The sequence below is a fragment of the Artemia sp. Qi Xiang Cuo genome, chromosome 10 (assembly GCF_049724085.1).
Source record: "Artemia sp. Qi Xiang Cuo chromosome 10, ASM4972408v1, whole genome shotgun sequence".
NCBI classification, from domain to species: Eukaryota; Metazoa; Arthropoda; class Branchiopoda; order Anostraca; family Artemiidae; genus Artemia; species Artemia sp. Qi Xiang Cuo.
The window spans coordinates 68,685,512-68,710,649 of NC_142803.1; the positions used below are offsets into that span (position 1 = coordinate 68,685,512).

Below are 25,138 nucleotides of genomic sequence, written 5' to 3' on the forward strand. Positions count from 1 at the left end.
TGGAATAACAATGGCTGACTTTAGTAAATCAGGGAAAACTCCGTGGGTTAAAGATAGGTTGGCAATATGCTTGATGGGCTCGTATACAAAAGGAGATATGGTCTTCAGGAGCTTACTACTTAATCCAAGACAGTCAGGAGTAAAACTATTAGGGAGAGAACCGATGATTTAAAGTACCTCATTGCTATCAGTTGGGCAGAAAAACATGGATCTAAAATTGAAGCAAGGGAATACAGCCTGTGAGGAGGAGCGGGAGTCAGTATGAGGAACATTCAAAAAATAATTATTAAATGCATCAGGTGCATGTAAAGGGTCAATTAATCTACCATTTGTGTCTTTAAGGCGAATAAGTATAGACTTTGATTTTCTATTTTTTGAAAGTATATCATTAATGGTGGACCATATCTTTTTCAGATTTCCTTTGCAATTGAGAATTTTTGTATAATAATAATTTTTCTTCGCTTCACGGATAAGTTTAGTGTATAAGTTTTTATAATGTTTATAATTAGATAGGTCAATATCACTACGGGTCTTACAGGCTAACTTATATAATTTGTTTTTAAGATATGAGGAGACAATGAGGCTATGTGACATCCAGGGGCAAATAGGGATATTTTTCCGGTTAGGTTTACGAATAGGAAAAGTTGAATGAATAATCTCACTCAGCCTTTGCGCAAAACCATTTGTGGCAGAATTTACCTCGTGACAATTTAAGACATCGGACCAGTCAGTGGTTCTTAGGCAATCGATAAAATGGTTTATATTTGAAGAACTGTAATTTCGAGTAGGTGTTGAGATATTAATTCTAGACCGTAGAGGTAGTGGTTGCGAAGGTAGTGATAAGTAAATAAGAAAATGGTCTAACAGACCCGAAAATACTATATTTGAGGACAGGTCAATTCCCAGGGAAGTGGATACAAAAATGTTGTTAATTAATGTTGAAGTTGATCTCACAGGATCGACTCTACTGGGGAAAAAAATTGTGGGTAGAAGACCACTCGCGGTTACCGATTCAAAAAAAGTGTCAGATTCAATATTTTTACCAACATTGAGTAGGTTGCAATTAAAGTCCCCAAGAACTATTGCCTTTTTATGGGGTAGGTTAATAAAATTAGAAAAATCATCAAACAGATTACAAAAACATGAGGTTGGAAATGGAGGAGGCTTATAAAATAAGGAGAGTATACAGGAATTTTGGCCGATAACTATGTTTACAATAATTGAATAAATACATCTGACATTTAGTTGTGTAGAGAAAATAGATTCGCACTCTGATAGCCTGGTAATTTTTACATTCGAACGGATGTAAAGTGAGATACCACCAGAACACTTAGTCAATCTCCTGGGCATATGGATTATTTGGTAACCAGGGAGTAAAAAATCACTAGTGTCATCATTATCGGAAAGCCATGTCTCTGTTAATCCTATTACATCGAAAGGGCAGACACCTTTAACTGAAATTAAATCTTTAAACTTGAGCCACTTATCCCGGATGCTTCTGATGTTGAAACAAAGAACATTAAGGGAATTATTATTTACTAGTTTTGGCTTCACATTAGTAGCAAAATCGAAAATATCAAGGTATTTACAACTAGCATTTGTTAAGGTACCAGGGGGGCTGCTTAAAGGGTTGGCATGCTGATTATCATCTATATCGGGATAATTAAAAACAATGTTATTGGAAAGGGATAAATTAGTTAAAAACGAAAAGTCACACATTAAATAGTCGTCAGGCGTTCTGATTGTGACTCAATCAGCCTATGTTGGCTTACAACACTCTCAATTTGAATTTCTACTTCGGAAACTATGGTCTCACCAAAGTGAGTTTTTGCCAAATTCTTCAGAATAATGCATTTCAACTGATTGGGTAACTCTAATTGGGAGATGAGCATAGAGGTAACTGTAAAGCTGGCTAATTTAAAGTACACGTTTGATTCATCTTCCAAAGCATTTGGAGAAACATTTGGAGAGGCTGCTTCTACATCAATATTTGTGTACATTGATATAATGTCGAAGCTTGAAAGCAAAGAACTCGAAAAAATTTCTACTTTTTTCAGTTTTTCGAAGAAATTTGAAGAATTCTTAATGTATGAAATTTGTGTAGACAAAAGCGGTTTACAGATTGACACTAACCACTTGCTCAGAACACTTGTTGGTGACACTGTACTTGACATAATTGGTCGTAATGGTTGGTTAGGCTTATGGATTTTGGGAAGTCCATTTAATTTGGGGCACAAGGGACTGTGTGGCAGGCATTTGTAATAAAGTTGAGGTGTTATTTTTCCATCATCCTTTAAACACTTTAATTCGTTCTTAAACTTATTTCTAAAAGAGTCTGTTGGACTATGCGATTGCTTCTTGTATGTTTTTTCATCATTTCGTAAACTTCTTAATTTTGATTCGTAGTCCTCAGTATTCATGACAACTAAAGTGTTACTCTTATCTGCTTTTGTAGTGGTAACTGAACCATCCTTTTTCAAGTTTTTAAGAATTCTTATGTCTTTGATGGTCGTACTCGGAAGTTCCGGTTTCAATACAAAATTAGATACGGTTTTTACGGTAGAAGCTCTCACTAAGCTAAAGTCTTTTATTATATTTGCGTTTTTATGCAAAGATGTTTCTATTGAAGTGACAATGTCTTCCACGGGGTCTTTATCCGGTTTAAAACAAAATTTCGGACCATTTTTAAGCACTGATTGTTCTTGTAACGTTAAAATTCTTGATTAAAAATTAACCACACCTGGTCCAAGAATTGACGAAGGTATTACCGCATTATTTGTTGATAATTTTGAAAACTTTTTTAGCAATCCTTCTCTTGAAAGGCGAAAGTCATGATTGACTTTCGATTTTCCAGGGAAAGTTTATCTCTCACTATTAAAGCTCTTTTTCGACTTTTATCTTTAATAATGTGATTTAAAGTCTTGAAATGTAAGCTTCGTTCAAACTTTTCTTCCTTGAAAGTGCCTAAATGTAAAATTGAATTTTAGTGAGGGTGGCACAATTCTCATCTTCTTACATCGTAGAAGAAAATCCTGCTGGTTGATAACATTTGCATGTTTTTTCTGAGTGCTTGTATATTTATACACATTTTTGGTCAAATTATCTCCATAAATATGACGTAGATAAACTTTTATTTTGAACTTTTATTTTATCGTCATTGAAAGGCAGTGTGGTCTCCGAAATTATCTTTATGGAATGGTTTTGGCTAGTTAGGGCCACTTAATAGCACATCATTTTTTTATCCTTAGGAAGCCTCATCTCAAATCCCACATCAGTCAAATATTACTGAAATCATCGAAAACTACTTAGCCATTATTTTGAGTCATTACGTAATTTGTTTTCCAATAGCACAAAGGAAGATAGAACCGCCTTGTCCGGTTTTGTTCAGAGTTCACTATTCCTCAAGAGCGCCTTAGGAAATCGCCATCACTGGGTTTGTTCAGAGTTCATTGGTCTTCCATGTGCCTTAGGGTTTTTATTTATTGCACAACCAACACTCAAGGGTAGTGAAATTGATTGCACAAGACTTCATTGCTCTACCAAGTGCCTTAGGGCTAAATTGTTGCACAAATAACACTCAAGCCCAGAGAAATTGGCTGCGCAAGAGTTCATTGATCTTCCAAGTGCCTTTGAAAATGAACATGGCCAGTGAGGGGCTACTTACTTTAAACGAAAGGCGTATAGTTGAATGGTAAGTATAACCCAATCCCAATTGTCATGCCACGTACACAACTAGTTAAATCAAGTGGTGTTATGTTTCATCTGTTTTCAAATTTGGAATTGCTGCCAAAACCTTCATATCAAGAAAATTCACAACACCATCCGGCTCCACTATCAGTTATTCAGCTCTGTAAATTAGAAACAACATTCTGAATTGTACTTACAAATATGAAAAACATATTAATAGATTGGTATTAAGATTAAGATATTAAGATATGGAAATAATTATATTTTTAATTCGAAACCTCTCTTAGAGAGGTCTTATGTACACATTTTTTTTTTAAATTTGAGAAGTTTCTTATAGTGTTAATTTTTAACAGAAAGGCATTTTTATTTTTATGAAGTTACATTCATAAAAACTATATCTCTATTGCATTTTAAGGACTCAATTACATCATCTTTTCTGAAAAGTGGAATTCCTTTTGATATCCATGACACATGCAGTTGCAATCGAAAATGCTGCAAAGCGATATTTGTAGTTATAAGATAGATCATGACTACAATGGAAAGAAGGAATTTGTCTTTATAGCGTCTGTAAAGATAAACAAGAAGGAAGAATTGAATTATACCAGAATTTCTCAACTTAATTGAATTTACTGATTTGCCACCCTATGAATTAAAAATATATGATAAGTGGGGTATTGCTTTGTTTCAGTTTAGATATTTGACAGAATATATGCAATAGAACGTCCCTAATTTCTACTGAATTATATAACAGCGTTATTGAACAAAACTAAAGTTACCGAGGAAAAATAAAAAAGAATTTTTTTTTAGTATCTATGACGTCATACGAAATTATAGGTTGAAAGAATCCAAAAAAACTAAAGCAAAAGGCATTGAAAATTTCTAAGGTAATGATGAACAAAAGTAAAGCCAAAAATCTGTGCTTCGGAGACAAATTGCTGAACAAGCGACAGGGAGAATCAGACTGAATTTTAAAACGAAAATATTGCGTAACGAAATCTGTGGTTAGAAGACATATTACAGTGGAATAAAAGAGCACGTATTTTTAGTGTCTATGAAGGACAAACAGGAATGATGAATTGAACTCCCGCCAGACCTCCTTAGCTCAACGGAAATTGCTGATTATGATTCCGAACAGCTATAGCAAAAGGTATAAGACAAGCGACAGTGGGAATCACGTTGAACTGCAAACGAAAGTTTTGCGAAGTAAAATCTGCAGTTAAAAACTGGAATTTCTTCTGGTGTTTCTGACGTTATAAGAAATTAGATTAGGCCTAGATGATGAATGAATTAAAACAGATAAGAGCAAAAGGATAGGAAAATGTCTGAGGTAATGATGAACAAAAATGAACAACGAAATCTGTGGTTAAAAGACAAGCAAGGCTCATATCGAGCCAGAGTTTCCTTATTCAATTTAAATTTGTGATTTTGCCACCTCATGACTTAAAACCAAGGAATAAGACAATCATTTTGCTAATGTGTAATTTAAGAATCTAATATAGGCGAGGGTGCAGCGTGAAGGGCTCCGAGTATGTGTATATGGAACTACTGAAACTCAAAAGTATGGCGCACCAAGAAGCTAATCATGGGACAAGAAGTGGGTGACCTTTCTATACAATTGGTGCTTGAAATGTTTGAAACTTCTGGCTATTTTATATGCTGTAAAATATTTTCGCTTATACATTTTTAAACATTTGTTTTGTAGTGTAAAGACAATAGTATTGAGGGGGACTAAAACCCCTCTCATATATAGGATTATTTCTGCTCACCTTTAGTTTCGAATATTTTTTTCTATTTTCTTCTGATAAAAGTTATATTTCAATTGAGTTTACACAGAGATCCTGAATTGAAATGACAATGCTCAAGCGATAGATTTATACCTACATGCGCTATAGACAAAATTTGTCAAACTGGAGGTATAGTTTTATTTGTATTGAAGCTTCGTAATTGCTTAGAAGAATATTAAATGTTTAGTTTCAACTTATTAGTACTCGATACAAAACTAAGAAAACGACTAGAATAGAGCTTGAAACAAGGAGTACTCAACAAGCAGCTACATTTCTGGGTTGTTTACGTTTGCGATAAGAAGAAAAGCTTTCAATTATAGTCAAAGCTTAAAGGTGACAACACAAGAATTTGATTTGATCATAAATTTCTTTGACAATTTGAGGCAAAAATTAATTTGTTTTTAAGAAAAAATAGTTTTTCTTCAATAAAGGGCTGGACATCATGGTTTTAGCAGTAGTTTCAACCTAGTAAAGAGAGAGCCGCAGCACGTAGTAACCAAAAGTTATAAAACAAGTTTAAAAAAAAATGCCTAGTGAAAAAAAAAATTCTATTTTACATTGATTCTGGAATGGTGATTATTACTTCAGTTCGTTTTAAATCTAAACTTTATTGTGAAAAGAAAGTTATGATTATTTAAAAAAAAACCTGAAACCTCTAAAAATTTGGTGTCCAATCAAAATTAAAAGTGTATCAATGTAATCAGCATGGTTGAAAACCTTGTACCGGGAAATAACAGTCCCCCACCTTGAACAACAAAGAAAATCTGTTTTGTATGGAAAGTAGGTGACTGATCTGTCTCCCGTATTTTTTCCAGGGCTAGTGGTTTACCAGAACATCATAGAGAGGCTCTGAACGACATATTTACAAGCTACATTCATTACTATGTGCTTTTTATATATTTTACCATCTGCAAGTGCCATATGGCACTAAAAAAGGTACTTTCTATGCCTTTGTCATGGGTTGGGGATATTGAGCTAGCAGAACATTGTAGACAGATTTTTAACAGCTCATATCAAAACTATTGCTCCTATTTATGTTCTTCTTAGATTCCACTGAGATTCCATTTACGTGCGCGCACGTAACTTCGTCTAAATTAATATAAAAAAAATGGAATAACGATATGCCGAATTTGTATGTGTCTAACACTATGTATGCACTGTCGCCGTGTATCACCAATCGTCAATAAAGTTATTGTATATTGAGCAACCTCCGCTGTCTCTGATTGGTCCCTAAAATGGGTGTTGTCTAAAAAACTAGTCTGGTTGAAAACGTAGAGTTTTCGTACTGCTCACTTTTTGCAATGTGTAGGAAGCAGTGGGGGATCTCCACTTATTTGGATAGATCCCAAGGAATGGCATGCAAATAGCATGTATTTTCACAACGTGTTTAATCACGTTTCTTGAATTAAGTATCTGCACAGAGTATTCAAGAGGTGAAATCAATGAGGAGAGTTCTTCCTACTTAAAAAATTTTCATAATTTCTTGAATGAAATTTCCGTATTGTGTATTCAAGAGTTGACTTCAAGAAAAAAATTGTTACTTACTGAGAATTTTTTCATAATTTCTTGAATTAAATTTATACTTCGTGTAGCTAAGTGAAAATTGTTTGTGATAAAGAGAAAAAAAAAGTTACTTACTTGCGATTTTTTTATAATTTCTTGAATGAAGTATTTGTACTGTATATCCAAGAGGTGAAATCAATAAAGAGTTTGTTACTTACTTACAAATATTTTCATAATTTCTTGAATGAAATTTCCATATTGTGTATCCAAGAGTTGACTTCAAGAAAGAAATTGTTACTTACTGAGAATGTTTTCGTAATTTCTTGAATTTAATTTCTACGTTGTATATTTAACTCGTGAAAACAATAAAGAGTTTGTTACTTACTTGAAATTTTTTTCATAATTTCTTGAATAAAATGTCTTTTTGTTTATCCAACAGGTGAATTCAAGAAAGAATTTGCTACTTAGTTACAATTTTTTCATAATTTCTAGAATGAAATTTCCGTATTGTGTATCCAAGAGTCGACTTCAAGAAAGAAATTGTTACTTACTGAGAATTTTTTGATAATTTCTTGAATTAAATTTCTACATCGTGTAGCTAAGTGAAAATTGTTTGTGATAAAGAGAAACATAATTTCTTGAATTTAATTTCTACATCGTATATCTAACTCGTGAAAACAATAAAGAGTTTGTTACTTACTTAGAATTTTGTCATAATTTCTTGAACGAAATGTCTTTTTGTTTATCCAACAGGTGAATTCAAGAAAGAATCTGCTACTTAGTTACAATTTATTCATAATTGTATCTGTACTGTATATCCAAGAGGTGAAATCAATAAAGAGTTTTGTTATTTACTTTCAAATATTTTCATAATTTCTTGAATGCAATTTCCGCATTGTGTATCCAAGAGATGACCTCAAGAAATAAATAGTTACTTACTGAGAATTTTTTAATAATTTCTTGAATTAAATATCTACATCGTATATCTAACTCGTGAAAACAATAAAGAGTTTGTTACTTACTTAGAATTTTGTCATAATTTCTGAACGAAATGTCTTTTTGTTTATCCAACAGGTGAATTCAAGAAAGAATTTGCTACTTAGTTACAATTTTCTCATAATTTCTTGAATGAAATTTCCGTATTGTGTATCAAAGAGTTGAATTCAAGAAAGAAATGGTTACTTACTGAGAATTTTTTAATAATTTCTTGAGTTAAATTTCTACATCATGTAGCTAAGTGAAAATAGTTTGTGATAAAGAGAAAAAAAAGTTACTTATTTGCGATTTTTTCATAATTTCTTGAATTAAATTTCTACATTGTGTAGCTAAGTGAAAATTGTTTGTGATAAAGAGAAAAAAAAAGTTATTTACTTGCGATTTTTTCATAATTTCTTGAATGAAGTATCTGTACTGTATATCCAAGAGATGAAATCAATAAAGAGTTTGTTACTTACTTACAAATATTTTCATAACTTCTTGAATGAAATTTCCGTATAGTGTATCCAAGAGTTGACTTCAAGAAAGAAATTGTTACTTACTGAGAACTTTTTCATAATTTCTTGAATTTAATTTCTACATCGTATATCTAACTCGTGAAAACAATAAAGAGTTTGTTACTTACTTAGAATTTTGTCATAATTTCTTGAACGAAATGTCTTTTTGTTTATCCAACAGGTGAATTCAAGAAAGAATTTGCTACTTAGTTACAATTTTTTCATAATTTCTTGAATGAACACATATCCCAAAGAGACACATACAGACCAAAAAGACTCAAACATCCCAAAAAGACACACAGTCCAACGAGACACACACGGCCTAAAGAGACACAAATCACAAAGAGACACCCACAGCCCAAAAATACACATACAGCTCAAAGAGATATACATCGCCGAAAGAGATGCACAAATCCAACAAAGACACAAAGAGCCCAAAACGACACAGAAACAGACAAAAGAGACAGACAGAGACCAAAAAGATTCAAACTGACCAAAGAGACACACAGCCTAAAGAGACACACACAGGCTAAAGACACAAACACACCGCCATTATATACAAAAAAACCCCAGAGAGAAACAAAACCTGACAAACGAGACAAAAAAACACGCACATACAGAGACATAGAGACCAAAAAGATTCAAACACCCTAAAGAGACACACATAAACCAAAGAGACATACATGACCCTTAAGAGACACAAAGACTCAAAAGAAACACATACAGACCAAACTGACTCAAACAGCCCAAGAGACACATACAACTCAAAGAGACTCACAGGGCCAAAAGAGACGCACACATCCAAGAGAGACACACAAAGCCCAAAACAACACAAACAGCCAAAAGAGACACACACAGACCAAAAAGATTCAAGCTGTCAAAAAAGAGACACACCGCCTAAAGAGACACACACTGCCCAAAGAGACACACACACAGGCTAAAGATACACACACAGCCCTAAGATACACAAAAAGCCAAAAAACACACAGACAGCCCAAATAGACAAAAAACGCCCATACAGACACATACAGGCCCAAAGAGACACACAGCCCAAAGAGACACACACAGCCTCAAGAGACACAAACAGCTCAAAGAGACACAGACAGCCCAAAGAGAAACACAACCCAAAGAGACAAACACAGACCTAAAAGACTCAAACAGCCAAAAGAGACACATACAGACCAAAAAGACTCAGACACCCCAAAAAGACACACAGTCCAACGAGACACACACACACAGCCTAAAGAGACACACATCACAAAGAGACACCCACAGCCCAAAGAGATACATACAGCTCAAAGAGACGTACAGAGCCCAAAGAGACGCACAAATCCAACAGAGAGACACAAAGCCCAAAACGACACAAACATCCAAAAGAGACTCACACACACAGATCATAAACATTCAAACTGCCCAAAGAGACACACAGCCTAAATAGACATACACAGCCCAAAGAGACAACAGCCCAAAGAGACACAAACAGATCAAACAGACTCAAACAGTCCAAATAGACACACATCCCCAATAGACGCACAAAGCAAACAGACACAGATACACCAGAAAGACACACACACAGCCCTAAGATACACACACAGACCTCAAAGAAACACACAGCTCAAAGAGGCACATAGACAAAAGAGACATACGTAGCCATAAGAGACACAAACAGCTCAAAGAGACACAGACAGCCCAAAGAGAAACACAACTCAAAGAGACAAACACAGACCTAAAAGACTCAAACAGCCCAAAGAGACACATATAGACCAAAAAAGACTCAGACACCCCAAAAAACACGGTCCAACGAGACACACACAGCCTAAAGAGACACACATCACAAAGAGACACCCACAGCCCAAAGAGACACATACAGCTCAAAGAGATGCACACATCCAACAGAGAGACACAAAGCCCAAAACGACACAAACAGCCAAAAGAGACACACACAGACCATAAAGGTTCAAACTGCCCAAAGAGACACACAGCCTAAAGAGACACACACAGCCCAAAGAGACACACACAGGCTAAAGAGAAATACACACCGTCCTAATAGACAAACAAAGCCCAAAGACACACACCCACAGCCCAAAAGAAACAAACCACGCCCATACAGACACATACATACCAAAGAGACACACATTGCCCAAAGAGACACACATAGCCTCTAAGAGAAACAAACAGCCAAAAGAAACACACACAGACCAAAATGACTCAAACAGCCCAAGAGACACATACAGCTCAAAGAGATGCACACGGCCCAAAGAGACTCACAAATCCAACAGAGACACACAAAGCCCAAAACGACACAAAAAGCCAAAAGAGACACACACAGACCAAAAAGATTCAAACTGCCCAAAGACACACTCCGGACAACGAGAGACAACCCGCCCGATGAGACCACCACCCCCAAAAGAGCCCCGCCCACACTCAAAAGGGACAAAAAACGCCCATACAGACACCTCCAGGGATAAAGTTACACACATCCAACAAAAATCCACCTAGCAACACTTGACCCACCAAATTACTAAGAGACAATGAAAGACTCATGTAAGAAAAATTGATCCAAAAGACTCAAAAAGACAAAATTAGCACTCTTTTAAAACAGAAACAAAAACACACTTAAGAAACACAAACACCTCAAAGATACAAACACAGAGCAAAAAGACTCAAACAGCACAAAGAAACATAAACAGATCAAAAAGACTCAAACAACCCAAAGAGACACACAGCCCAAAGAGACACACACAGCCCAAAGAAACACAAACAGCCCAAAGAGACACAGACATCCCAAAGAGAAAAACACAGTTTTCTTGCCATCTATATCCCTCTTAGTATCAATTTCTTCATATAGCATAACTTTAAACTGTTTTAAATTGAAAAAACTGTTCAAGCACCACTTGCTTAACATTAAGAGCACGTCGGAGAGGTAGAGCTATCCATTATTAAAATTCTTTTCTTGCCATCTACATCTCTCTTAGTATCTACTTTCTAGTATACTATAACATTAGACTTTATTTTAAACAGACAACACTGTTCAAACGCCATTAAGGTTACCTGAACTGCTAATCACTTTAACCCTTTTTCTCTATCGTCAAGTACATGCTCTGGAAAGGTACCTAGGAACATAAGGCAATTCAGAGACCAGAGGGGATTCCTATCTTTTAACTGCTAATCACTTGAACCCTATTTCTCTAATATCAAGTACATGCTCTGGAAAGGCATACATCATTATCATTCGAATAAATAAACTAAACCTTTTAAATAATTTCTCCAAAAATATTTTATTCTGAGATTTCATGTTAAAAAATTATCCAATCATTAATTACTCCTTTTTTTATCTTGCCTCCTATCAATTCTGAGTTTCCGGCTAGAATTAGACAAAGCCCATCTTAATCACCAATTCGGTAACCCTTTCGCAATAACAAAAGGCTTAGCAGTGTCCAATTTTTTGTCTGCTTTTCAAAATGTTCGTACTTGGAACTTTGTCATTTAACTCTAAGAAGTAAATTGAGAAATCCTTTCGCAATAACAGTAGGCTTAGCAGCGATTAAATCTCATTGTCGGGGACAATTCAATCAGATCAGAGTTGTGTAAATGGAATATCTTTTCGCAAATTGACTTAGCTTCTATTTCATAGACAAAATATTTGAATTCCTTTTATTCAAATCACCTATCAAGTTATCAAAAAATATTTGAAAACTAGAAATCTGGTCCATGTCAATTGTGTCAGAAAAACTTGTCCTTCATAACATGTTATGCAAAGCTTCTACAGAATAACGTTGAAATTGCTAAGGCAGTACGCAAATAGCATGGTCCTATACCTGCAAGCAAATAGCATAGTCCTATACATGCAGGCAAATCGCATGGTCCTATACAGGCAAGCAAATAACATGAGAATTCCTATACAGACAAGCAAATAGAATGGTCCTATACAGGCAAGCTAATAACATGGGAATTCCTATACAGGCAAGCAAATAGCATGGTCCCATGCAGGCAAGCAAATAACATGGGAATTCCTATACAGGCAAGCAAAGTATAACCTTGATTACTACTCCCCCCCTCTATATATGTGGTTGAATTCAGTTGAGTAGATTTTTTTCCCAATTGCCCAAGCTTTTAAATACCGTTACCTGGTCCCTCTTCTGAAAATAGGGCCGAAAAAAAGGAAAAAAGCTGTTGTTTTTTCCAAAAGGCTTGGATAAAGGGGAATTTGAAAAGGAAATTCAACTTTAGTTGTTTCGATTCAGATATCGATGCGAATCAAGTACGCAGGCTGTGGCGCCAAGGGAACCTTCATTAAGACAGAACATGTAGGAATTTTTTTTTTATAAGGTAGCAAAAATAAAATTTATTCTTAATAATGACCCTTGACATGCACTATTTAAACAAAGAGTTACAGCAACATTGTAACATGTGGCATTATAACATTCTAACATTTTACTGAAATATTGGCTAAATGAATTATAAATTTAGATAGTTGTATATTTAAAGGTATCTATGCGATGGGGGTCGAGATGGCATCAGCCCTATATAAAACCAAAAGCTACAGAGATTTCCAAAACCGTGAATAAAATCTTTCCCTCTGCTCCAAATTTTATTATAAAATTCCATTAAAAAATTTACAAAACTATGACTAATAGAACAATTGTAGTGGATATTTGAATTTTGCCAAAAATTTCATTTGCAGTCCAACATTTACCTCTTAGGTGAAAAGTAAGCTTTTTTTTTAATAATATTTCAAAAAAAAAATGCTCAATAATAGAAGTACATCTGCAAAAAACGGAAATAAAACGATTTTATAATATTTTCTAAAAATAAAACTTAATTTAAACTAAAGAAATAAATTAAAGCCTAAGTCAAGCAGAAATAAAGTCATGAAATAGTTGAAATTTAAAACTAACATAATTTCTATGATTGATTAAATAAAACTCAAAAAGGACGAAAATTGAAGTGAATAATTCAATGAAAATAAAAATAGCAGATACTTCTACGGAAAAATAGGTAAACAAGTCAAACTTAAAAAGAGCAAAAAACACTACAAACAGTGTAGGGGAGAACGGGGTGAACTTGGACACTTTTTAGTTTTCCAAGCATAATTAGGTACTGCATTGACATAAAACAACTTAGTGTGGGTCGTTAAAAAGGTAAACGTCTGGCCAATAATGGTAAATTTTCAGATTTCTTAGAGATTACCCTGAAGCGTGAGTACCATGAAAGTAGGACCTTGAAAGTAGGCATGGGGCGACCTTGGACAAGACAGTTTTAAGCAATTAAACATTATTCACATACAGAATATTCCCGTAGAATGATACATAATCACTCAAAATCATATGAAAACTCAAAATCGCATAAAAAATCAGCCAGGAACATTACACGGGCACCTGGGTTTCAACTAGAATTGTCATTTTAAATCGTACATTGAAAGATCACAACCAAAGACAAGCCCCTGAACTGCACGACTGGTTCTTCCAGCTGAAGAAGGGACAGGAAGCTTCAGTTCTATGTCGGTAATGTCTATGTCAGCAATATTGGGAAGCTCAGGAAACGTGAATTTGTCCCATTGTTTCCGAAGAAAATTAACCCTCTCAAACTGCTTTTTTACAACACCAACAACTTCGCCAACATAATACACATGGGCTTTTTTCTGCCATATTTGAACTTGACAAGAACAAAGTCTCCGGCTTGAATGTCCTTGTCTATGTCATCCTCATCAGCCTCGTGGAGGTGTAGGGAATCGTCATATGAATTATCGTCAAGTGCAACGTCGCCACCACTACTTTACCCCTTGATATTCAACTTGCTTTCGTTTCTTGGCAGTGGGATGCTTGGGCATAGACTTTTTGCTCTGCTTTTTCTTTTTCGCTCCTGCTCCAGCTTCTAAAGCATTTTTTTCGGGTGTATTGGTAAAAATACGAGTTCGACCTTGCTTTCTCGCATTCTCCTTCTGAGTTTTGTCATATCTGCTCTCGGATATGGTCTTATCGCTTCAGGAGTTTGTTTTCCTTACTCGGTTTCGGGATGAGGAGGTGGAGGAGGAGAGGGAGAGGGCATTGGTTCCATATCGAGTAACGAATCGTCTGGGGGTGGACGATTTGTCACCTCAGCAGGTAGAAGGTCTAACTCAGAAAATACACTTCTGTTGAAGGGCCAAATTCCAGCTTTCGTGAAACCAACTGTTATATTTTCCAGGTTGAACTTGCGAAGGAATGGTTCTTTGCAGAGCTGGGCGGTCTCGCGAATCGTAGTTCATTGACCTGGATGGAGCTGCAGTCAGGTGTTCAGTGACTCTCTCATCACAAACTTGAATGGTCCGTAGACAGAGACGTCCAATGGCTGTAAGCAGTGGGAACAATAGGGAGGAAAGGTTAGAAGGTGGATCCCATTGTCTTTGCACAGCCACACTAATTCCACCGAAACATGGCTAATGTGGTTGTCAAGTAGCAGTAAAACAGGCTATTCTTTCGATGGCTTCACCAGCTTGATGAGGAGCTCAATAGAAGCTACAAAATTGATGGAAGTTATCCGACCAGTAAGGTGAGAAAGCCTGAGATATTCTGGGGAGCCTTTTCGAAAAAGCCGGTCGTTCCCCTTCACCCGTGGGAATATAAAAACGGGGGGAAAGAGCTTGACCAGTGGCCGAAATAAACCCGAGCATTGAAACATTTTCCCCTCTCTCTTCTGACACTGTCTGGGAAACTTACTTGGATCCTTTCCTTGCGATTACTTTTGGAGCTGGCAATACAGTAGGAAACGCAGTCTCATCATAGTTCCAGATACGGTTTGGTGGGAACTTGAATTTTTCATAGAGCTTCTGCAGGTTGTCAAAGAACAGATTCACAACCAGTAAATTGAAGCCAACAGTCCTTGCCCGGCTGGTATTTTTAGGCTTACGAATAGACAGCTCTGGGTTTCGTTTCATAAAGCCTGAGATCCAGTCAACCCCAGCTATGCGGTCTCGCACCCAACTCTCTGGTGTTTCGACGCGAATCAATTTGCCCCATTCAAAGGCAAGTTTACTCGCTTCTTTCGGATTGAGGCCGTAATTCATCAGCTGACATTTTAGGAGATACTCTACAAGCTCTTTTTCTTGTTTGTCAGAGAAAACAGATTTTTTTTCTTCAGGTAGGGCGATGGGCTTTGGGGATCTGGGGATGTAACTGGGTTTGCTCAAGGTTCTTGAGCAATTCCTTTTCGATTTTTCAGAGCGTAGCCGACGGTTGATTTCTTCAGTCCATAGGTTTTTGCGGCATTTCTAATAGATAGTCGCTCTAAGACTGCATTCACCGCCTTCTCCGAGGATTCGACATCTGGTAGATCATTTTTCCTGATGTAGTTCCGAACCGTTGTCCAACTAGAAAGAACAAACAGTAAATAAACAGAAGATAACCTAAAAATAGCTTTAAGAGGCTCTGACATGTTCTGTGTCAAAGGTGACTCCTTTTATTTTATAGTAGGCAAAAAAGAATAGGTTTTGCTGAAGTATAACTAAAAGTTAACTAAGAAATTTAGCGAAAAAGAAAGCAATTAGTTAATAAAAAAAAACAGAAAGGTAAAGATATGTAGGGTATTTGTTTGTGACTGGTAAATATTTATTTTTAATGCTTTAATATATTGAAATTCATCGTATTGCACAAAAACTAATCCATCCAAGAAACATTGCCCATTCCCTATAAGGTAGAATATACTTATCTAATGTAAGTTCATATTCCCTCCCCAAAAAGAAAAACAAAAGAAAAAATAGTCCTTATTGCATTTCAAACCGGAAATCTCAACATAAATTCACCACCTAACAAGCCTTGATCCTTAAAGAAACCCAATAGAAAAAAAGAAGAGAATATAAAAACCTAGTTTTTAATATATTTCTTTTTTTTCTTCTAATCAATCAAACTGCAGGAATCTATAGACTTTCTCACTATGGTTTTGTCAAAGACATCCTATCATTCCTTCTATGCTTAATACCAGTTATCTATTGTACTTAATGCCATATAACGTCAATTTAGAAATTATTTTAAACATTAAAGAAGAATCATCCGAATTTCTACGTTATAGCCTAATGAAAACAGAACAGAAAATGATAAACAAAAATGGCACGGGGTGAAGATGGACACACGGGGCAACCTTGGACAGTGTCCCCCAAATTACTGTCCAATCTCGCCCCTATCGAACCAAGTTTTAAAATGGCGGCCTGCAAAAAAAAGGTACTTGAAATAGACAAAACAAACTCAGGGCATAGATTGAGGATGTATCTAGCAACTGTACAGCATCAACAACAAAGAAAAACTACTATCTTTTGTTACCGTGAACCGAGCTGATCTTGCGACTCCCAGATTTTTCTTAATCATAAAAAAACTTTCTTATCTCTTATTCTGGAGCTAAGTATTAGATTTCAAACTAACCGCTAATGTAGACATACATAAGCATCATCTGCCCTATTTTTGTGGATCGATAGAAGTAATAGGCTAGATATCAGGTTCGATGTCCAAGTTCGCCCCTGTCCATTTTCGGCCCGTTCTCTCCTATAATGATACTAATTGCTGAAAATTCAACAATTTAAGGTTTTACTTTATTGTAATTTTTTTTCCAATGTTTTGTTTATGTAACAAAATATTTGTAATACAATTCGTTTTCAGTGGTTGTATATGGCTAATCTTCAGATGTTTTTTTTTTCGTATAACTCAGATGGTTCTTTTTTTCATCTACTCAAATCGTCAATTTGCTTACAACTATAAACTAATGATGAAATAAGAAATTTTAAAGCCCCCTATTTTTCAGTTCCGAACCCATAAAACGAAATTTCAAAGCTGAAGGAAAAATATCATTATTTACGACAAGGTTTAGAAGGAAAAGATGGGATTTTAATAAAGTCCGCAAAATAGAATAGAATTCCGCAAATAGAATAATAAAGTCCGCAAATAGAATTTAATAATAAAGTCCGCAAAGTCCGCAAAGTGCTCTGCTGAAAAATGAGGGTGCTTTGAATCATGCGGTGGAAGTTGAGTATTCTTTGAAAGAAGACTGACAGCAAATTCAAGACCAACTATCAGCAATGGTTAAAAACGAAGATTATATTCTGCCAAGTAAGTAGGCTTGTTTCTTATCCACTTGAAAAATTTGAATGCTATGAGTTATAGACTATGTTAATTGAATTAAATAAAAAAAAACTAGTTTTTTTTAACTGAAAGTAAGGAGCGACATTAAAACTTGAAAAGAACAGAAATTATTCCGTATATGAAAGGGGCTGTCCCCTCCTCAACACCTTGCTCTTTACGCTAAAGTTTTTTATTGTTTTAAAAAAGCAGAGTTGTGAGAAAGAGTCAAACTTTAGCGTAAAGAGCAAAGCGTTGAGACGGGGACAGCCCCTTTCATATACGGAATAATTTCTGTTCATTTTCAGTTTTATTGTTGCTCCTTACTTTCAGCTAAAAATAATTTTTTTTTATTTAGTTTCTGAACGTCTTTGAATTAATGAAGGTTTTGATTTTGGCTCACCGTACATGAATAATCAAAACGAAATTTGCATAATGATTTTATTTTTTTTTTGGTTAAATGGCTTTCTCGAAAGTTGTTTAATTTTATTTACGAACATTTTTATTAGTAATAAATATACGTAACTTACGAGTCAGCTTATGTAACGAACTTCTATATTCGTGTATTTTTATTACATATATTAGTTGGTTCGCCCCTTAGTCAATATCTCGCCATTTACGCTACAGTTTGAATTTTGTCCCAATTCTTTAAGAATGACCCCTTAATCACAAAGGCCATTAATTAGGATAAATAGCTCTTATGAAATGACTAAAAAAACTAGCGTAAAGAGTGAGGTAATGACTAGGGGGTGAACCCAATCATATACGTAATAATTTATGTTCGTTTTAAGTTTTGATGTTGCTCCTTACCCTCAGTTGAAAAACTTGTTTTTCTTTTATTTAATTTCTGATTGTTTTATAAATAATGCTGGTAAACCTGGTACCCCCTTCATAGCAATGCCCCTTCTCCCAAAAAACTTCCTCCATGGAAAAATCGTCCCACGTAACCCCCCCCCCTCCCCCACACACTAACAGAAAAAATCCCCCCTGAAAAGCTCTGTATACTTCCCAATAACCAATACTATATGTAACTATTGGGCAAAGTTCATAACTTGCAGCCCTTCCCCCGGGATTGTGGGGGATTAAATCATCCTCAAAGATATATTTATAGTATTTTCGACCATGCTGAACAAAATAGCTATCTAAAAAATTTTGATCGGGTGACGTTGGGAAAAAATGAGCGTGGGAGGGGGCCTAGTTGCCCTCAATTTTTTGGCCACTTAAAAAGGGCACTAGAACTTTTAATTTCCATTTAAATGAGCCTTCCTGCAATATTCCAGGACTACTGGGTCAGGACGATTACCCCTGGGGAAAAAAACAGAAAAAAACTAAACAAATAAACACCCATCCGTGATCTTTCTTCTGGTAAAAAATACAAAATTCCACATTTTTGCAGATAGGACCTTGAAACCTCTTCAGTAGGGTTTTCTGATACGGTGAATCTGATGGTGTGATTTTCATTAAGGTTCCCCCTTTTTTTTTGAAAAAAGGCAAATTTTCTCAGGCATCTTACTTTTAATGGGTATAATTAAACTTGATGAAACTTATATATTTGAGATCAGCATAAAAATTTGATTCTTTTGATGTATTTATTGGTATCAAATTCCGTTTTTTAGAGTTCGTTACAATGAACTGTTTGAAAAAAAAATAGAACAAACAAAATCGGCTTATAACTTATAGTTCTTAAACACTAGTTTTCAAACTTATTCTTGCAGCCTGGCCTCTCAAACGCTTCAAAATCCTTCTACTTTGCAAATATTTTGTATCTAGGTAACTCAAATCACTCGCGTAATTTAAGTTTGTGAGAGATTTATAAGAATGGTAACAATGATTGGTAATGGAAAAGAAGGCCTAAATTGCCACTTTACCTGGTAGTTTGGAGGAAAACTTAGTTGCAAGAGGAATTACAAACTTCTGAGCCACTGAGGTCCGTGTCCATTTCTTCCGTCAGGATCAAATCTTCTATGGAACTCTTCAAGGTTTAGACCCCAATTTTCTGGCAAAATTGAAAAAACAGTCAAAAATTAAATTAAAAAAAGTTTTTCAACTGAAAGTAAAGAGCACCATTAGAACTGTGTTTTGACAACAGTGGCTCAGTAAGGGATGTTCAAAATATTTGCCTAGGTTGCAGCTAAATATACGTAAAACTATTTTATAAAGGTATTATTAGTGTACATATTATTAGCCTAGCTATATAATAAATACCTCCTTGGTGTTCTGATTATCAAACAAATACTTATCACAAAAAATATCTTGCTAAATTGATAAGCTTTTTATCTAGAAGTCATCCGTTCAAAACACTTAGCCCAATAGTTTATCGCAGGGATTTGAAAAAAAAGTATCAAAAGAAAGAACTTGTTTTGAATTCTATTGAAGGTATTATTTTGACTATGCAAAAATTATAGGTTTTCACATGGGGCAAACGTGAGTTTTTGATAAATGATTAAGCGAATCTGCTTTTGAATTCTTTGCGAGGTCACTCTATTTTCACCCCGAACTCTTGATGGTAGGGCACTTAATTCGAATTTTATTATTATATATGTTGAAACGGTTATAACTTATAACCGTTGAAAAGGTTTATATAAGTTTCCAACGTTCCATACATCGTCAGTTTATGGATCAGCATGCTGGTAGTTCAAATAAAAGATAGCCTAGTTAATAAAATCTGTGATAAGATATTAGCTTTTTGGCAAGTTTTTCTCTTTTTTTTTTATTGTTTTTTTTGTGTTTTTTAAAATAAATTCTCTCTCTAAGAAAAAAAAAGATAAGGTTGAAAAAAATGCATCTATATTAGAGCATAAACTGATCTCATGGTTCCACGTCTTAATCGTAATTCATGGTTAACTCTTATTCTAACCATAATTAAGTATAGTGTGTTTTCAGTATGTTTCAATTTCAACCGTAAAATTTTCTGTTTACAAATAAAGCTATCTGGTTTTAAGACTACCTTTTATAAATATGTTTGACCTTCACTCTCCAAGAAGACGAATGGCATTCAGGTGAGCTGTTCAGAAAATTAATGAGGGGAGTAACAAACTAAACCTTTTACGTGTATATGGGTTGTCGAAAGGTGCAACTCCGGAATAACTGAGTATATTAATTTGGAACTTTCAGGAAATAACGAGGGAGATAATCAATCGACCAAAAAGGCAACTACTTCTGCACGCTACTATTACCACAACAATTATGTCCACCACTACCAATTTTTACTCCCACTACTACCCCTAAAAATATTGCACCTGTAACGAGTATCTTACGAAACAATGAGAGGAAAGTTGAACTAAATCAAAACACACTCTGTGCATCCAGACTGCTCATACAGGCGTCTGAGAGTTATTACTGGAACGGGTCAACGTATCAACATGAAACTTCTGGGCCATCACGAGTAGGATTTTCAGCTGGTCAAAAGGCCACACGTGCCAGCTACTACAATTATTAATATTGGTGCTGCTACTATTTTTTCTACTGCCAATAGAACAGTGTTACCACTACCACTGCTTCGTACTATTAATACTACTGCTATGACAATAACACTATTAATGCTACTTGTATAAAGGTGAAAATTTGACAGAATAATGATGGAGGATTTGAACTAAATAATACATATTATATGCAAGCAGATTATCAAAAGTGCGTATCTCAAGAATGGATGTGAGCATTTATTGGAAATTTCAGAGAATGGTCAAAGGGAAAGATCAATTGACCAAAAAATAAAATGTTCATACTAATACTAAAACTACTACAATATCTATTACCACTGCTGCGACTGCTACCAAACTACTCCAGCTACTATTTTAATTACAACTTCTTGTAAGGGTAAAAGTATTAAGACGAAAAGGGCGTCAAAAAGGTGTCAAAAAGCACGTCAGAAATATTTTTAGAATGGCTTACCGTATGAAGGTGAAACTGCCAGGGTATCATGAGGGGGATGCTCAACTGAAAAAAAGGAAAAATGTAGATGCTATTAATTTTAATAATACTGCTGCTATCTCTTTTGCTCCTACTACTAATACAACATTATTACTGCTACTACTTTTTCTACTACCATCACCACTACGATGGTAGTAGCACTATTAAGACTAATTCTGTGAGTAGTATGCGTCGTCTGGATTCTGATGCCCCTATAGCAAGGAATTCTGATGCCCCTATAGCAAGGAATTCTAACAGCCATATGGAATTATGATGCCCCTCTACACCTTTTCAAAGAGATTCAGAGCTCCCTCACACAATGGAATTTGAGGGTCGATAAAGTGAAATTATGTCACTATTCTAGTTTCTCTAAACCAGTATTGCCTATAACTTAATTTACGTAGACAATGAACGATATTAATTAATGTTTTGAATAATAGGAGTGTGAATGATTCTAATTAGTGATTGGATTGTATGAAGGTGGAGAAAAAAAAAGGATTATGAAATCATGTCACTATTCTAGTTTCTCTAAACCAGTATTGCCTATAACTTAATTTACGTAGACAATGAACGATATTAATTAATGTTTTGAATAATAGGAGTTTGAATGATTCTAATTAGTGATTGGATTGTATGAAGGTGTAGAAAAAAAAAGGATTGTCAAATTATGTCACTATTTTAGTTTTTCTAAACCAGTATTGACTATAAGTTAATTTATGTATAAAATGAACAATATTAATTAATGTTTTGAATAATGGGAGTGTGAATGATACTAATTAGTGATTGGATTGTATGAAGGTGGAGAAAAAAAAAGGATTATGAAATTATGTCTCTATTCTAGTTTTTCTAAACCAGTATTGACTATAACTTAATTTACGTAGACAATGAACTATATTAATTAATGTTTTGAATAATAGGAGTGTGAATGATTCTAATTAGTGATTGGATTGTATCAGTGGAAAAAAAAAGGATTAAACTGATTAGCAGTTAAGGTAAGCCCGAAGGAGTTTTTAACTCAGGTAATTTGTTATAAATTTGAAACAACATCAGCCTATGAAAAATGCCTAACGACGAATCGGAAATGTTTGATTAACATTTGCAAAAAAAGGGGTAATGGGATTTGCGAATTGGAGGAGATGGGGTGATTGGGTACTGTATAATGCACAAGTGATATTTTGGAGAGTATTGTCAATTTAAAATAGTTTAGAAATAAAAAAAAATTAACAAGAAATGGCTGAAAAGTGTTTTGAGGGAGATGGGTTGCATGGAGGGTTGAGTTGCATGAGGATTCAGTTAAAGGGGGTACAGTGACACGGGGGTTTAGTTAAATTGGGTCGAGTTGCACAAGGGTTCAGTAGCACGAGAGTTCAGTAGCACGGGGGTTCAGTTGTACAGGGTTTCTGATATACAGGGGTTCAGTTACAGGGAGGGTTCAGTTGCACGGGGGTTGAGTTAAATGGGGCTTGAGTTGCACGAGGGGTCAGTTAAAGGGGTACAGTTACACGGGGGTTTAGTTAAATTGGTTCGAGTTGCATGAGGGTTCAGTAGCACGAGTGTTCAGTAGCATGAGGGTTCAGTTGTACAGGGTTTCGGTTATACAGGGGTTCAGTTACATGGAGGGTTCAGTTTCACGGGGGTTGAGTTAAATGGGGCTTGAGTTCCACGAGAGTCGACTATAAATAAGGCTTTTGCGTCTTTCTGAACTTTCTGTGAGAGGCGGGGGTGAGTATTTAGTTTAAATAATTCTAAGAGGAATTAAGTTTTTCTTTCATTGAAATGTAAGAGTTGGAATATTTCAGTAGTGCTTTGTCGTGGTTTAGCATGTCACAGTTACATTCTCTTGATCTTTCAAAGTTCACTTTGGTTTTATTTCATTGAAATGCAAGAATTAGAATATTTCAGTAGTGTTCTGTCGTGGTTTACCTTGTCACAGATACATTTTCTGGATTTTTCAAAGTTCATTTCGAATTTCTTTCAGTGAAATGCAAGAGTTGGAATATTTCAGAAATGTTTTGTAGTGCTTTACCTTGTCACAGTTACATTCTCTTGATCTTTTAAAGTTCACTTTGGTTTTATTTCATTGAAATGCAAGAGTTGGAATATTTCAGTAGTGTTCTTGCCTGATTCCATGTGGTTTTTTTTTACTTGGTGCCCATTAAAAATGATATTTTTGTGTTAAATAAGTAGTTTCTGTATATTTTAAAAGAGCTTTAAGGGGTTTGAGAGACTCAGTTGCCTGATTCCATGTGGTTTTTCTTTATTTGGTGCCCATTAAAAACGAAATTTTTGTGTTAAATAAGTAGTTTCTGTACCTTTTAAAAGAGCTTTAAAGGGTTTGAGAGACTCAGTTGCCTGATTCCGTTTGAATTTCTTTTGTGAAATGCAAGAATTGGAATATTTCAGGAGTGTCTTCTCGTGGTTTACCTTGTCACAGCTAGTTTTTTTTAGATTTTCGTGGGTGTTAGGTTCCTGGGATTTATTATTTGAGAAGTTAACTTTAGTATTTCGTATTTGACGTGCCTGAAATCATGAATTAGAATATTTAATTGGCTGTTTGGGGATTTTCAGACCTAAGTTTTTTAGGTTTTCGTGTGTGTTTGACTGCTGGGGTTTATTATTTGAGAAGTTAACTTTAGTATCTTGTTGTTTTACGTGCCTGAAATCATGAATTAGAATATTTTATGAGATGTTTAGGGTTTTCATACCTAGGTTTTTTAGATTTTCGTGGAGGTTTGACTCTTGGAGTTTATTATTTGAGAAGTAAATTTTAGTATTTTGTGGTTTTACGTGCCTGAAATCATGAATTAGAATAGTTAATTACCTGTTTAGGTTTTAAATACCAAGGTTTTTTATATTTTAGTTGGTGTTTGTTTCCTGGAGTTTATTATTTGAGAAGTTAACTTTAGTATTTCATGGTTTGACGTGCCTGAAATCATGAATTAGAATAGGTAATTAGCTGTTTGGGTTTTCAGACCTAGTTTTTTAGATTTTCGTGGGTGTTAGGTTCCTGGGGTTTATTATTTGAAAGTTAGCTTTAGTATTTCGTGATTTGACGTGCCTGAAATCATGAATTAGAATAGTTAATTAGCTGTTTGGGTTTTCAGACATAGTTTTTTAGATTTTCATGGGTGTTAGGTTCCTGGGATTTATTATTTGAGAAGTTAACTTTAGTATTTTGTGGTTTTACGTGCCTGAAATCATGAATTAGAATAGTTAATTAGCTGTTTGGGTTTTCAAACCTAGTTTTTTAGATTTTCGTGGGTGTTAGGTTCCTGGGATTTATTATTTGAGAAGTTAACTTTAGTATTTAATGGTTTGACTTGCCTGAAATCATGAATTAGAATATTTAATTGGCTGTTTGGGGATTTTCAGACCTAAGTTTTTTAGGTTTTCATGTGTGTTTGACTCCTGGGGTTTATTGTTTGAGAAGTTAACTTTAGTATTTTGTGGTTTTACGTGCCTGAAATCATGAATTAGAATAGTTAATTAGCTGTTTAGGGTTTTCAGACCTCGGTTTTTTAGATTTTCGTGTGTGTTTGACTCCTGGGGTTTATTATTTGAGAAGTTAACTTTAGTATTTTGTGGTTTTACGTGCCTGAAATCATGAATTAGAATAGTTAATTAGCAGTTTAGGGTTTTCAGACCTAGGTTTTTTTAGATTTTCGTGGGTGTTTGTTTC

The 25,138-nt window shown here is 35.0% G+C and overlaps 1 protein-coding gene across 1 annotated transcript in view; it reads left to right on the forward strand.

Moving 5' to 3' along the window:
• Positions 1 to 19,844: 19,844 nt before the first annotated feature.
• The window catches only part of LOC148948093 (E3 ubiquitin-protein ligase NRDP1-like), a 149,836-nt gene continuing 144,542 nt past the window's right edge, over positions 19,845 to 25,138 (forward strand). Inside the window, exon 1 of the mRNA XM_089096094.1 lies at positions 19,845 to 19,926. The gene's annotated coding sequence lies outside the window, so the exon portion shown is untranslated. The remainder of the gene's footprint in view (positions 19,927 to 25,138) is intronic.